Raw genomic sequence first — 15,551 nt, forward strand, 5'->3', positions numbered from 1 at the left:
AAAACAGAAGATAGTGTTTACTACATTCTTAATCCCTAAAGAAAGAACTTGTGTGCAGGACTTTTTCAATTTTTTTCAAAATGAAATGCATTTCATTAGCCACTGACCCCTGAAAGTCAAATTACTCAATCAACAACCTTTCAGAACATTGTACTACATGTAGCCGTGTCTATTAATGCAAATTTTCCTAATGAAAATTTTTGATTTTAAATTATTTAATTTAAAAGGAACATTTTTTTAAATTTATTTCTTTATATCAAACTTATCACACAAGAGCTAGAACATCAGGATTATGTTGAGCCTGCCTATGTGTTCCACCCTCTCTTTCTCATTCTCATGCTCTTTGTTCAAAAGTTTAACCATAGGTATGTATACCTAAACTATATATTGAGCACATGGGCAAGAGTTTCTCTAGGGTGTATATCCCTAGGAGCAGGATTGCTAGGTCAGAGGATATATTAGGATATGCCTGACTCTGGAAAATAATGATAAACTGGTTTTCAAGGTGGCTGCACCAGTTTGCACTCATACCCGCAAGCTGTATGGGTCCCTACTGATTCATGTCCTCTCTGGTACTTGCTACTGTCAGCCTTAATTTTTGGCAAATCCAATGGGTATAAAATGATATTTCATTGCTAATTTGCATTTCCCTGATTATCAATAAGGTGGAGAATCTTTTCCCACATGTTTATTGACTGTGCAAGTTAATGCTTGTGTCTTTTGCCTTTTTTTTTTCTGTTGGGTTGCTTGCCTTTTTCCTATTGATATGTAGGAATTCTTAATACATTCTGAATATTGTTCACTATATGTATGGTGAATCTCTTCTACCAGTTTGTGGCTTATGTTTTCGATTTCTATTTCTTTATGGTGTTTTTGAATGAACAGAGGTCTTAATTTTAGTTTTAATGAAGTCAAATGTATTAATATTATACAGTTAGGACTCTTTGTGTCTTGTTTAAGAAACACTTCCCTAGCTCGATGTCAGAGATCTATTCTGCTATATCATCTTCTCGAATCTTTAAAGTTTTGTTCTTCACATGTTAAGTCCTCAATCTGTCTGGAATTCTTTTGTACATGGTATGGATCCACTTTTTCCCTCACGAATACTCAGTTGTGCCAGCCTCATTTCTCCACAGGTCTCCAATGTGACCTCAGACATATATCAAAGTTCCACATGTGTCTGGAACTGTTTCTGAGATCTCTCTTCTGTTACCCTGGTCTTTTCGTCTATATCCCTGTGCCAATTCCACATAATCTCAAGTATTATAGCTTTGTGCAAGTCTTAATATTTAGCAAGGCAAGTACTCCCACCTAATGCTTTTTCTTTGGGAACGTCTTGACTATCCTTGGCTCATTGTGCTTTCATATATTTTAGAATCAACTTGGCAACTTCCACACACACACACAAACAACCTCCTAAGGCTTGGATTAGAATGCATTGCATCAATAGGTCAATCTGTGGCTAAATTAACATCTTTACAGTAGTGAGTCTTCTTATCCACGAGCACAATGTATCTCTCAATTTAATTAGGTCTTCTTTAAGATTTTTCAATAAAATTTTATAATTTTATGCATAAAGGTCTTATACATCTTTTGATAGAATTTATTCCTAGGTATCTTATACTTTTTGGTTGCAGTTAAATGATGTCTTCTATTATACTTTTTAATCATTTCTTACAAAACCACTTATTATTTCTAACAATTTATCTTTAGATTCTTTTGGGTTTTCCACATAGAGAATCATATTGCCTGCAAATAATGAATGTTTTGTTTCTTCCTTTACAGTTGCTATGCCTTGTCATTTCTTTTTCTTGTCTTAGAGCCTAAGACCTCCAGTACAAAGCTGAGTAGAATCAGTAATAGTGGGCATCCTTGTCTTGGTCAAAGGGAAATCTTCTTATACTTCCCCATTTAGAATAATGTACGATATAGGTTGCTAAATAGATTTTACTTAATTAGGTTAAGGAACTCCCCTTTCATTTTCCAGGTTTTGTTTTGTTTAATCAAAATCTGGGATTGAATTTTGTCAAATAATTTTTTGGCATCAATTAAGATAATCATATGGTGTTTCTTCTTTAATTTGTTAATATGGTTAATGAAATTTATAGACTTTCTCAAATTAAGCCACTTTGAATTTTGGAGATTATTGTTTTGGTGAGGAAGTTTGGCCCTGAGCTAACATCTGTGCCCATCTTCCTCTGTTTTGTATATGGGACGCCACCACAGCATGGCTTGATGAGCAGTGTGTGTGTCCATGCCTAGGATCCAAACCCGTGAACCCTGGGCCACCAAAGCAGAGAGCATGAACTTAACCAGTACGCCACAGGGCTGGCCCCCTCCTAGTTTTTCGTTACTAGTACTAGTTTATTACTTTATATCTTTGTTTTCTAGTTTATTATTCTCTGCCCTTATATTTATTATCTGTTTTATTCTATGTTCTTTGGATTTACTTTGTGTTCTCTTCCTAAAATTTTAAGCTGGGCATTTAGCTCATTAATTTTTTGCCCTCTTTTCTAAAATAAGCATTTAAGGTTATGTATTTCCCTTTAAGTTCCACCTCCTTGGCATCTCTTAAGTTTTGATACATTGTGCTTTCCTTACCATTCAGTTCTAAGTATTTTTACATTTCAGTTGATTCTTTTTTGACTCTTGAACTACTTAGAAATGTGGTGGGGTATTGTGCACGCGTGCGTGTGTGTGGTTAGTAAGATTGGCCCTGAAATAACATCTGTTGCTAATCTTCCTCTATTTTTTTGTATGTACGATGCCACCACAGCATGGCTTGATGAGCAGTGTGTAGGGCCGTGCCCTGGATCCGAATCTACGAAACCCTGGGCTGCTGAAGCCGAGCATGTGAACTCAACCACTATACCACTGGGTCGGCCCCTAGAAGTGTGTTTTTAAATTTCCAAATGTATGACTATTTATTTAACTTTTGATACCCACTTATAACCCAATTGGTTGGAGAATGTGATCTGTGTACTACATATTCTTCAAAATCTCTGAGACTTGGTTTGTGGCCTAGTATATGACAAGAAATTTTTTAACTGTTCCATGTTTGCTTGAGGAAAATATGTACTATCTATACTCATCAATTAGCGTTAAGCTTGTTGATTGTTCTGTTCAAACATTCTGTATCATTCCTGACTTTTTTTTATCTGCTTGACCTATCAATAATTAATAAAGGTACCTCCTATTGTAATGGTGAATTTATCAATTTATCCCTATAGTTATAGCAATTTTTGCTTTATACATATATGTTTTTTTGGGGGGTGAGGAAGATTAGCCCTGAGCTAACATCTGTTGCCAATCCCCCTCTTTTTGCTGAGCAAGATTGGCCCTGGGCTAACATCCGTGCCCATCTTCCTCTACTTTATATGGGACGCCTGCCACAGCATGGCTTGATAAGTGGTATGTAGGTCCATGCCTGGGATCCAAACCTGTGAGCCCCAGGCTGCCAAAGTGGAGTGCACAAACTTAACCACTACGCCACCCGGCCAGCCCCCGCTTTATATGTTTTGAGGCTATTTTATTAAATATACAAATTTAGAATTGTCATATATTCCTGACGAATTGAACTACAGCCGAGTGACATTATTATCTATAGCTGTGTTCTGTAAAGTTGCAGTAAGCACTGAATTGATGAATACTGAACCATTGCTCCTAAGGGAAATACAAGGTTAGGTTCCTGAGAGCCTCTGGCTATAACATTTTCATCAACTGATCAATATGTAATCTTGTTTTATGTATGTCTCTGTCTAAAGGTGCCTCATTGTTGATTCATGAACACTGAACTCATGGCCAGCAGCACTACAGCTCTTGCCTGATGAAGCTTATCTGATTCATGTATTTTCTCCACAAGGCACATCACAGCCTTCTTGCACACAGGAACCCTAGACACCACTTCAGTGCTATGCTTGGGGCTGTTTTAAACAGCAAAATCACCAACAAAAAGCACAAAAAAATGCAAAAAATCATGGCACTAAATAGATGGCAAAAAGGACACTTGTGACTATAAATATAACTATGCCTGCTTTTTATCTGTTGATACTTCTTTTCCATGCCTTTACTTTTTTACTTTCAAGCTTTCTGTATCCTTTTGCTTCAGATATTTCTCTTATAAAGAGTACATAGCCGGATTTTTAAAAAAGAATCCAATCTGACAGTCTCTGTCTTTTTAATTGGCATGTATACTCCTTTCATATTTATTGGGATTATTTATATATTTGGAATTGTTTTACCGTATTCCTGTTTTTTAAAAAAATTGTTTGTTCTCCTTTTTCTGTGTTTTTCCCCCTTTCTTTCTTGGCTTTTTTTGTTTTTGTTTTGTTTTGCCTATTCCACATTTTCTTGCTACTAGTTTGGAATTTTTATATCCTATGTCTATTCTCGTAGAGGGTGCCACTGAACTCTTACCATGCACATTTAACTTAATCACCTCTAACTTTAATTTCTCTCTTAACTCCCATGGTAATACCACAACCTCATGACGCTTTAACTCTAATCTCTCCCTTATGATTTACATGATATTCTCATTCCATATTTTGGCTCTTTTTTTAACCCCTGTACATTATGCTTTATTATTATTTTATTCAGACAGTGATTATTTGGAGTTAAATAATATTTACTATATTATTTGCTCACTATTCCTTTTTATATCTTAGACCTTGTGTCTACATCTTATGTCTCTTCCCTGAAGAACATCCTTAAGAAGTTTCTTTAGTACAGGTTTCTTGATGGCAAATGTTCTCAGTTTTTGGTAGTCTGTAATTGTTGCTTTTTGCACCCCTTTTCTTAAAAAGTAATTTTAGTGGTACACGGTTCTAGGTTGAGAGTTATTCTCTCTCAAGTCTCTAAAGATGTTCTTTCCCTGTCTTCTGGATTCCATTGTTTTGAGAAGTATTCCCTCAACCTGATTGTTATTTCTTTATAAATGATCTATCCTTTCTCTCTGGCCCTTTTTAAGACCTTTTTGTTTTTGGTGTACTATGATTTCACTAAGGCGAGTTGAAGCATGAATTTCTTTTTATTTATTCTGTTTAGGATATGTCTTCTGGCTTTGTGTATTTATTTTTTTATAGATTCTGGAACTATCTCAGCCATTATCTTTTCAAATATTGACTCTTCTTCAGGATCTCTATTCTTTACTTTGGAGACTTCAAAAAGACATATGATAGACTTTCTCATTCTATCCTTCATATTTCTTATTATCACTCTCATATTTTTATCTTCTTGTCACTCTGTGCTGCATTCTGGGTGATTACTGTGTATATAACTTCCAGTTTACTAATTCTCTCTTCATCTTTGTCTGATTTTCTGTTCAACCATCCTCTGGAGATTTTTTTTTTTAATTCAATAATGAAATATTTTTATTTCTAGAAGATCCACTTCTTAGAGTCTCTCTGTTAGTTTCTGATTGTATCTTGTTGGTCCTCATCTTTGTCACTGCATCCTTTATTTCTTCAACCATTTCATATATATCTGTTCTATATTTGGTACCTGACAGTTGCAAGATCTGCTATTTGAAGGGTAGGGGAACTCTAAATATGTTTTTTGTTTTATCCACTAACTCTTACGCAAAGTGGCTTGCCTTCTAATGTGCCTTTACAATGGCTGTGAGTTAGTTTCTTGTTCTTAATCTATAGATATCCTCTGGGTCTAAACTGTAAACTTTCTTCCTGAGAGTTTGCTTCTGCCTCTGGTCACCAGAGGGCAGCACTACAGGGACTGTGTCTTGGCTTCCCACCCTCTCCACTGGGTAAGTATTTTAACAGCTGTGCTGCTGAGACCACCTGCCCTGAGGCAACCCTTCCTCTCCCAGCTGTTGACAGCTCTGGCCTCAGCTCACTTTTCTTGGAATCTTCTCCTAAAGTTTGTGAGAGCAAAGATAACTCAAAGGGCGTGTCCTCTGCACTATTTTGTCTTGGGAAGGCTTTTCAGACCACCTAGTCTGCTCAAAGAGCCGGAAGGGACAGAGCTTTACAACAGACCACACATTAGGAGCTGGACCAACGATTCCCAGTGGAGGAAAATGTAATTTCCAAGTCATTGTTGTTGTACTTCCTATTTCACGTTTGGATTTTTGTTGTTGTTGTTGCTGTTGTTTGGTTTTATTCACCTAGATTTTTGGCTGCTTCCTCAAACTCATCACACTCTCAGATTCACTTATCCCAGTATAAGTATAAGTGAATCACCCTTGAGTCCTAGCCACTCGTTTTCTGAGTTACAGTATTTATGCTTCCATTTTTCATCACTATTTTTATACTTCACGGAACCTCTTTTAGCCATCCCCTCGTTTTTGTGAATTGGCACTATAACACCACACAGCCCTGATATTCCCACAGGCCCAGGGGTGGACCTGTGACCCTAGCCAGGCCCATCAGATCCTCCCATCCCTGGAATTTGAATCTTGAGCCAAAGGTCAGAAAGCCCAAAACAGCTGGACCCACCGAACCAAGCCCACAGCAGGTCCTGCTGGCCCTGCTGCCACATTGAGGGTCCCTCCCTGCCCTATGCTCCCTGGACTAGCTCTTCTGGGAACTAGCTCAGATCCCACCAGCCAATTTCTCTTCCGGGTAAGAGTCAGAGGCAGTTTCTGTTCCTTTTGACCAAAGAAGACTTGACTGAGCCACTGGCCTAGTGCTCAGAGTATCTTTTATGCCTGAATTTTTATTACGTGTGTGGCAAATGACTATTGCCTAATAATGTCTCTTCAGCATTAAGAACAACAGCAGTCACTGAAAAGCAGTGGTATTTTCCCACTGAATTCCATAACTGGATGACACACATTATGCAACAGCTTCACTTACACACAAACTCAAACCTTTTTAAAATTTTAATCCCTTTTATTTTCATTAATTCTTCATCACTCATCTCTCACAGATGCTGGTCGTCGTTGTTACTACGGTTTATTCTGTAATGAAATCTTAAATCTCATTCTTCTGATGCAAACACACTTTAGTTACATATTAAACAGAAAGGAACACTCTTCACTTCCACAAAGAAATACACCCTCACATTTTTCATGAAACACGCAAGCTTGTCCATTGATCTTCCATTTCCTAATTTTCGAGAGAGACTTGGGTACAAAAACTATTTCACATTCCTCTTAACACGACTATGAGAAGACAACAAAACAAGTGTGCTAATAAAACACCACTGGTACTTGTCAGCGTTGTAGTGGAGATAAATCAGGAGCAGTGGGAAGTGGGGGCACTGGGGAACAGGAACCCTATTTACAGGGAGCACCCACCGCCAGATTCCACCAGCGACCACAAGCTTGCAGTCTGTGTGAGAAAGGAAATCTTGCCCACTACTCAGAAGGACAGAAAAGTCCAAGGCAAACATGAGTCTGTGTGCACACAGGCTTTAAAGATTTGTAGAGCAGATGGAAACCAGGAGTTTGGACTTAATCTTCGCATGTTGGACCTGGAGACTTCCCAGAGGTTACGGTCTCTGATGCAGCTTTGCGTCTCCAAGAGCAGAGCAGTGACCCCAGGTGGCAGATGTGTAGTGGCCCAGGTCCCATACAACCAGTGCCTCAGCAGCCACTGAGGACTGGGAGGATGAAAACCAAATGTTCCAGGATGAACAGCTCTTCTCTCATCGCTTAGGACTGGAGGTGGCAGTAAAATACACATGCACACCTATACACATGTGTGCACACGCACGTGCAGGCATACACGCGTGCATACACATGCAGATGCACAGATATGGAGACACACATGCGCACCCATGTGGACACATGCACATGGGCATATACACATTCAGGCCACACATCTGCAGGAGCACAGATACAGAGACACGCTACCACATATACACAGACCCAGAAGAGCCCCCTAGTCCTAATCCTCCCCTCTTCCACCACCACCATGTACACGGCCCCTTCATCGTTCAGAGGTGACTGGCTGCCACTCTGCCATTTGGCCCATTTGGGAATTAAATTTGGATCCCATAGTAATAAATAAAATTGGAATCATTTCCAACAATAAAAAAAATCCAAAGATTTCCCATGAAAATATGGATTTCTGACTTCTCTCAAAAAAAAGAAAAACCCAACCCAGAATATTGGGTAATATTGGACCCACATTCCAGCACAGCAGCTTGGAGCTCAGGGGTGGCTGCCCCTTGCATACCAGCTGTGCTCTCAGACTGCCACAGGCCCCACCATTCCCTATTAACTTACACCAGCTTGCCTCACTATGGGGGGCCTGTGCGCAGAGCTTTGGGGTAAAGGGGAACAGGAAGAGAAGAAGATAGGGGCAGAGGCTGGAAGCAGGAAAGGAATAGAAGAGAAGAAAAAAAGAGTGAGGTAGAATGGAAACCTCAATCTTACAGGAGGGTAGGAATTGACTTAAGAAGAGTGGCTTCATCTGCCTCAGGCATCGATGAGATCATAATCACCATCTATTGGACAGCAGAGTAGTCTGCGTTTACATATATTATTTTAATTCTGGCAATGCTCCTGCTGAGTGGGTTCTATTATCTCCACGTTATAAATGACGAAACACACTCAAGAGATAAGTCACTTGAGCCAAGAATTTAATCGCAACCTGTCTGATCCTCAAGCCTCCCCGCCACCTTTTTAAATTTAAAAAATATTTAAAATGAAATCACAAAGGGTAATATAACAAGCACTCATGAGCAAAAGTTAATCTTTTTCATATTTGTTTCCTTTTTAAAAAGAAATTAACATACAATCAACAGAGTGAAAAGGCAACCTACAGAAAGGGAGAAATGTTATATATCTGATATGGGGTTAATATCCAGAATATATAAAGAATTCCTACAACTCAACAATAAAAAAATCAAGTAACCCAATTAAAAAATGGGCAAAGGACTACATAGACATTTCTTCAAAGGTGATATACAAGTGGCCAACAAACATATAAAAGATGTTCAATATCACTAATCATTAGGGAAATGCAAATCAAAACCACAATGAGATACCATCTCGTACCCATTAGGATGGCCACTATCAAAAAACAGAAAATAACAAGTGTTGGCAAGGATGAGGAAAAATTGGAACCTTTGTAGACTGTTGGTGGGAAGGTAAAATGATGCAGCTGCTATAGATAACAGTATGGATATGCCTCAAAAAATTAAAAATAGAACTACCATATGATCCAGCAATCCCATTTCTGGGTATATATCTGAAAGAATTGAAAGCAAGGTCTTGAAGAGACCCATGCACATCCATATTCACAGTGGCACTATTCACGATAACCAAGAGGCAGAAGCAACCCAAACGCCCACTGATGGATTAATGGATAAAGAACATATGGTACATATATACAATGGAAAAATTTTCAGCCCTCAAAAGGAAGGAAATCCTGTCACATACTACAACATGGATAAACCTTGTATACATTATGTTAAATGAAATAAGCCAGTCACAAAAAGATAATTACTGTATGATTCCACTCACAAGAGGTACCTAGAGTAATCACAATCATAGAGGCAGAAAGCCTCATGGAGGTTGCCAGGAGCTGGGTGGGGGGTGGGGTGGTATGGAGAGTTATGGTTCAGTGGGTGCAGAGTTTCAATTTTATAAGATGAAAAAGTTCTGGAGATCTGTTGCACAACAGTGTGAATACACTCACTACTACTGAACTGTTCACTTAGAAATGGTTAAGATGGTACATTTTGTTAGCTGTTTCTTAGCACAATAGGAAAAAAAGAAAGAAAGAATTAACATCACAGATGCAGGTGAAGTCCTGATGTGGCCCAGCTGGGCAGTCTCTCCCCCGCCCCCGACTTAGGTCACAACTACCAGGACCTCTGGGGTTTTTCATACTTTTACTACAAATTATATGTATCCATAAAAAATACACAGCATTTTGTGCGTTTTTCAAATAGTCTCACTCCACATCTAACATTCTGCCGCTTGCTCTTTCACTCAACATTATTTTAAGATCTAGTCCATTCATATTATTGCTGTCAAGTATTCTATCCTATAAATATGCCTCAATTTATTTATTCATTCTTCTGCTGATGGACATTTGAATTGTTTCCAATTGTTAAAATATTAAAAATAATCCTGCATAAAAGGTTTTTGTACAGGTCTCCATATGCAAACGTAAAGGATTTTCTTTGTGTTCTGTAGAATTAGCCTGTCACACTAAAGAAACCTCATTGCTTGACTGTGCCGAGTGAATGCTACAATTAGTTATCCTGGGAGGAACTTTTCCTGGACATAAAATAAATCAACTTGTCATTCTATTTCTCAATGTCAATGACCAAAGCCCTGAAGGAAATGGAAAATGTGACCTACACACAGTTTGTTGGGGCTCTGGGATCCCCCACAGCAAGAATCTGATCTAGCAGCAAACCCACATGTCTTGCCTCTGCCTTGTCCTGCTCTCTGGGGACCGGCCATTGCCCAGTTCTGCCCAAGACCCTCTTGCTGCCCGGGAGGTTTGGAATCTCCACGAGTGTGAGGCATCGGGCATCCACCCACAGGCTGGCGCTTTACAAAGACCAAAAACTGCCCTTTTCCCAAGGATCCCTTGCAAATTGCCTTGGCAGCTTTGAGGTCTGCTTTTCCCAATAAAGATGGCCATGCCGAAGGCTAATGATGCCTTTAAGAACAAATTCTGCAAGGACGGAACTCTTCAGCCCGTACATAGAAGGAGGGGCAACTCAACGCCTGGACCTCCAAAATGCCTTGGCCGTCTGTCCTTGAAGAAGAAAAGCACAGCTGCAAGACAGGCTGGAGACTACGAGCTCATTTCTTGTTTTGGTTTTTATAAGTACATTATAAAAAGACAGACACAGAAAATGTCTGAGAGACCACAACTACACCCCTGAGGAGTAGACTGAGAATGTAAGGGTGGTGGGGAGGAGAGAGGGATCTTTTGCTCTGAGCTTCATTTAATTGTGTTCATAAATCTGCAAGGAACATTTGCCGACGGCAGGCTGCAGTCCTTCCAGCTCTTCTCTGGAGCTCAAAGGAGCAGAGTTAATTTATAAAACATTCTAAGTAATTATTAACAAAAATTATTGTACTTCACAAAACTCATCATGTCTTTAACATTGGCCAATAAGCACTTACTGAATAAGAGTGAGAATAAGATCTTTTTTTGGAACAAAGTGTGATTTGTCTAAACTGCCAACTAACTAATCAAGGAAGGACTCCAAGTGTCCCTCACTATAAAGTAAAAAAACATAAGACATTGGTGACCCATCTGTCAGACTGGCTGTTAAGATGTTCTGCCTCATTACAGAAACAGGCATCCTGGATTCGTCCTTATCACCTTACTGAGACAGACAGGAGGGACAGAAAATTGTCAACTCAACAACCTCACCTGGCAGTTGCGGGACGGGAAGAAGGTAAGAAAAGTGTTGTAAGTGTGGCCCAAGTCCTCAGCTGGCACTTGAGGTCACCCCAATGCAGGGTTTTCTCCTTGCAGCCCCTCGCCTGCCCCTCTCTCTCTGCCCCACCCCCTCCACTACATCCTGTGGGGCCTGCCCCCTCACTGGTTCCCTGCCTCCTCCAGTCCATCCTCTACCCTGCTGCCAATCATCTTACTCCGGGCAGCTCTGTCTCATCTCCCCTCCCTGCCCGCAGGCAAGAAGCCCCAGAACTGCAGTAGGTCACAAACTCCTGTGCCGTCAGGGTCCTGCCAGCCCCCAGCCTCATCCTACCCCTCCCCACCTCACGCACCTGCCTCACCAACTCTCACCATGTCAGCTGTGCCCAGTCATGGCCCCATCTACCCTCCCCCTGGAGGGTCCCTCTACCCCACTCCCACCCCCTGTCCCTGACTCTGGTGAATTCTGTATTTTTTTTCTTTAATACATAGTCCTTAAGACTCAAATTCCACCTTCACCACTTAAAAATCTATTAATAATCAATATGTGAGACATGTTGTTATATTATTAGCTCATTTAATTCTCACAACAAACCTGAGCATTAGGTACTATTATTATTGCCATCTTACAGATGAGGAAACAGGCTCAGAAAGCTTAAGACCAAGGCTCTGAACCCAGGTCTCTGTCACTCCAAGTCCTGGGCTTTTGTCCGCTGAGCCACATGAGAATTGTCTGTGGACATGTGTGTCCTCTGCATGGAAACGTGAGATTCCTGAAGGGAGAGACTGTGTGTCTCATTTGCCTTTATGTTCTAAGGTCGAGCACAGAGCCTGGCACTCAAGCACGAGGAAGGGAGGGAGGGAAGGAAGGAAGGAAGGGGAGGAGTCTTTTGGGGGGGGTTAGTTAGGGGGAGTTGGGCCCTGGCATCTCTGAGCATCACTTTTTCTTTCATCCAACAAATGTTTACCGAGCAGCTGCTCTGTGCTGGACACAGCTCTAGATGCACGAACCAAATCAAGTCCCTGCCCGCTGAGCACACCTTGTGGTAGTGAAGTCAGAAAAAGAAAACCACGTAGGGATGAACCACGATGTCCACGATAAGTTCCAGGAAGGAAACACGAAGCAGGCGTGGGACTGGGTGTGTGTGCCCCTCTGGATGGGCAGTCAGGGACGGAGGCTGCTGTGTGGAGAGGAGACTGCAGGGCTGCCGTGGTGGCAGCAGGGATTCCAACTCAGAAGCTGCTGCAGCAACCCGAGGGAGATGGCGAAGGCTCAGGCCAGAGGGAAAGTGGGTTTTAGCGAGAAAGGGTCGGATTCGAGATATATCTTGAAAGTAACACAGTAAAAGGGACCTAAAAACGAAGTTGGCTGGGTTCTTCACCATCACACACTCCTAGGGGGAAAAAAGTTTTTTTTCCACTTAGTAATGTCTTTGGTGAAGCCATTACAATGATTAATTTTATTAAATCTTGACCTTCGAGTACATGCTTTTTAAAATATTCTGCATGATGAGATAGGAAGTAAGCACGGAACATTTCTTCTGCAAACCTAAGCACAATGGTTATCTCGAGGAAAAGCACTTCATGATTGAGTTACCAGCCAAACTAGCCCCTTCACTTATTACGGAACATCATTTTTACTTGAAAGAATGACTTACAAACTGTGGTTGTTCAGACTTGAGTATTTGGCAGACATTTTCTTGAAAATAAGTGAAGGGAGCCTGTCACTTCCAGGAAAACAGCTGAAATATTTGTGGGCAATGATAAAATTTGAGCTTTCAAGCGAAAATTAGCAATTGGAAAACTTGTACGGACCACTGTGAGCTTGACAGCTTCCCAATCCTTAAATACTTTACTGATGAGATTGGTGGTGATATTAACAATCATGATTTTTAAATTTTGTATAATGAAAACATTTGGAAAATCTGCCTAACTCAGAAAGCCAATATTTTCCAAATGACCCAAAACATGATGTTACAAAATCACGCACGGGTAAAAGATCCATTCAAAGGCAAGCCATTTATATTAAAATGGATTTTAATATAACAAAATACAAAACACTCATTGCTACAGTTTCAGATTCTACACTGCAACTAACCTTTAAGGAAAAACTATCCATTGTCAAGTTTTGGTATAGTTTCAAAGAAGGATGCCTCCAATTATCTCAAAAGGCCATTAAAATATCCCACTGTTTCCAACTACCTACTTATCTGTGGGAGGCCAAATTGTCTTCATTCACTTCAACAAAAATAACATTGCCACAGCTTGAACACAGAAGCAGATATGAGAATTCAGCTGTCTTCTATCAAGCCAGATATTTAAAGAGACTTACAAAAATGTACAATAATGCCACTCTTCTCCCAAATGTTTCTGTTCTGGAAAATATAGTTATTTTTCACAAAAATGTGTTATATCAACACGTAATTGGTTTATTTTTTTAAAGAATGAACATTTAAATAAGTTTCAAATTTTCTGTTTTAATTTCTAATAGTAGTTTAATTTTGGTAGGTAGACTCTACATAAACAAAGCTCTTCAGAGTCCTCAATAATTTTTATAGAGTCAAGGGGTTCTGAGACCAATAAGTTTGAGAACCACTGGTTTACAACGATAATAATTTGTGTTTAGATCTTTTACCTGAATGCCCCACTAGGATACTCACCTCAGGGCCTTTGCACTTGCTCCCTTTGACTACCTCAGTCATCATATCCAGTATTGGTGATAAAGGGGTGTTCTCTTCTCTGACATGAGCAAGTGTCATTTTCTCTAAACTGAACACTGTCCCAATCACCTCTACACAGAAAATCTGGAGTGCCGTTGTTCAGGTCTTGGTTTAATTTTATTTATTTATTTTTCCCCCAAAGCCCCAATAGATAGTTGTACGTCATAGCTACACATCCTTCTAGTTGCTGTATGTGGGAAGCGGCCTCAGCATGGCCGGAGAAGCGGTGCGTCCGTGCGCGCCCGGGATCTGAACCCGGGCGGCCAGCAGCGGAGCACGCGCATTTAAGTGCTAAGCCACGGGGCCGGTCCATCAGGTCTTAGCTTAAATGTCACTTCCTCGGGGAGACTTTGCCAGAACCTCCTCTCCCCCTACTCCACCCCATAGAACAGAAATAGGCTCTCATAGCACCTGTGTCCTTCCCTCACAGCACCTGACACCAGAGGGATGGCAGAGTCACTTCTGAAAGTATTTGTTTCGTTTCAGCCTTCCCATTCAAAGTAGCTCCATGAGGCCGTTTCCTTGTCTCTTTTGTTCACTGCTGGTCCCTCCACTTCTAGGACATCTGTTCAAGGAATGAATGGATGAAGACGTGTGTCCATCTGCGTGTGGACCAGCTGAAGCTATGGGCTGTGGGCTCTGCAGCTGTACATATGGGCCTGCAGCGTGGAGCATGGCTGATACTTTGCATGATTTGTAAGGATACTTTTTAAAAAAATAAAACCACAGCAAACTTCATTATAGAATTTATTTTCTGGAACATTTATAAAACAAGATATTGCTGTGTTGAGGGAGACAAACAGGAAGAAGTGGGGTGCGCCTTGGATCATCACAATTCCCCTGCCTCCTCCTTCCTCTGTTCCTGACCGGTGATCCCACTGAGGGAGAGAGTGGAAGGGCCCAGAGAAGGAACTAGGCCACCTTCTTCCTGGATCTCTTTCCACTCCTTCCTCTCCAGGCAGAAGGCAGGGTGCAAATCACGATTTTTGTCTTACGTGGATTGGGAAAATGTGCAAGTCAGAGAGGCCCAGCATGGATTCAGTGGCAGACCCAGAAAACCAGTTTTAATGATGAGGAAAGAAGGAAATGATGGTCAAAATACGAATTCATTAGGGCATATTCCCTAGGGGCCTCTTTCGGCAGTAAAGATAATTAAGCTTAAGTTTTAAAGGTTGGTTTGAACTAGCTCATGAGACAAACGGCAACGGTGACATCATCTTGGCCGTCTGTATCTATGGCAACCGAATGTCTGAGTTGTGATTAAATGTAAAACTAGAAGTACTGCCTTAGTCCCAGCACCTGGCCCAAATAAACATGCGAGAGAGGAGGCGAACTTGACACATCCTGCTGGGATGTTCCGGCCACTTACTGGGAAAACAAGCGACAGAACTTGCTGTTAAAACTGCCTGCTAATGAAGCCAGGTCAGCGGCCCCCCCCCTCCTCCAGGAAGAGGAAGATCGACCCCCACATCAATTGCTTTTCCGTCATGCATTGGTCTTAAGCAGGAGAGTAAAGCTA

The sequence above is a fragment of the Diceros bicornis genome, chromosome 32 (genome assembly GCF_020826845.1).
Source record: "Diceros bicornis minor isolate mBicDic1 chromosome 32, mDicBic1.mat.cur, whole genome shotgun sequence".
Classification (NCBI taxonomy): domain Eukaryota; kingdom Metazoa; phylum Chordata; class Mammalia; order Perissodactyla; family Rhinocerotidae; genus Diceros; species Diceros bicornis.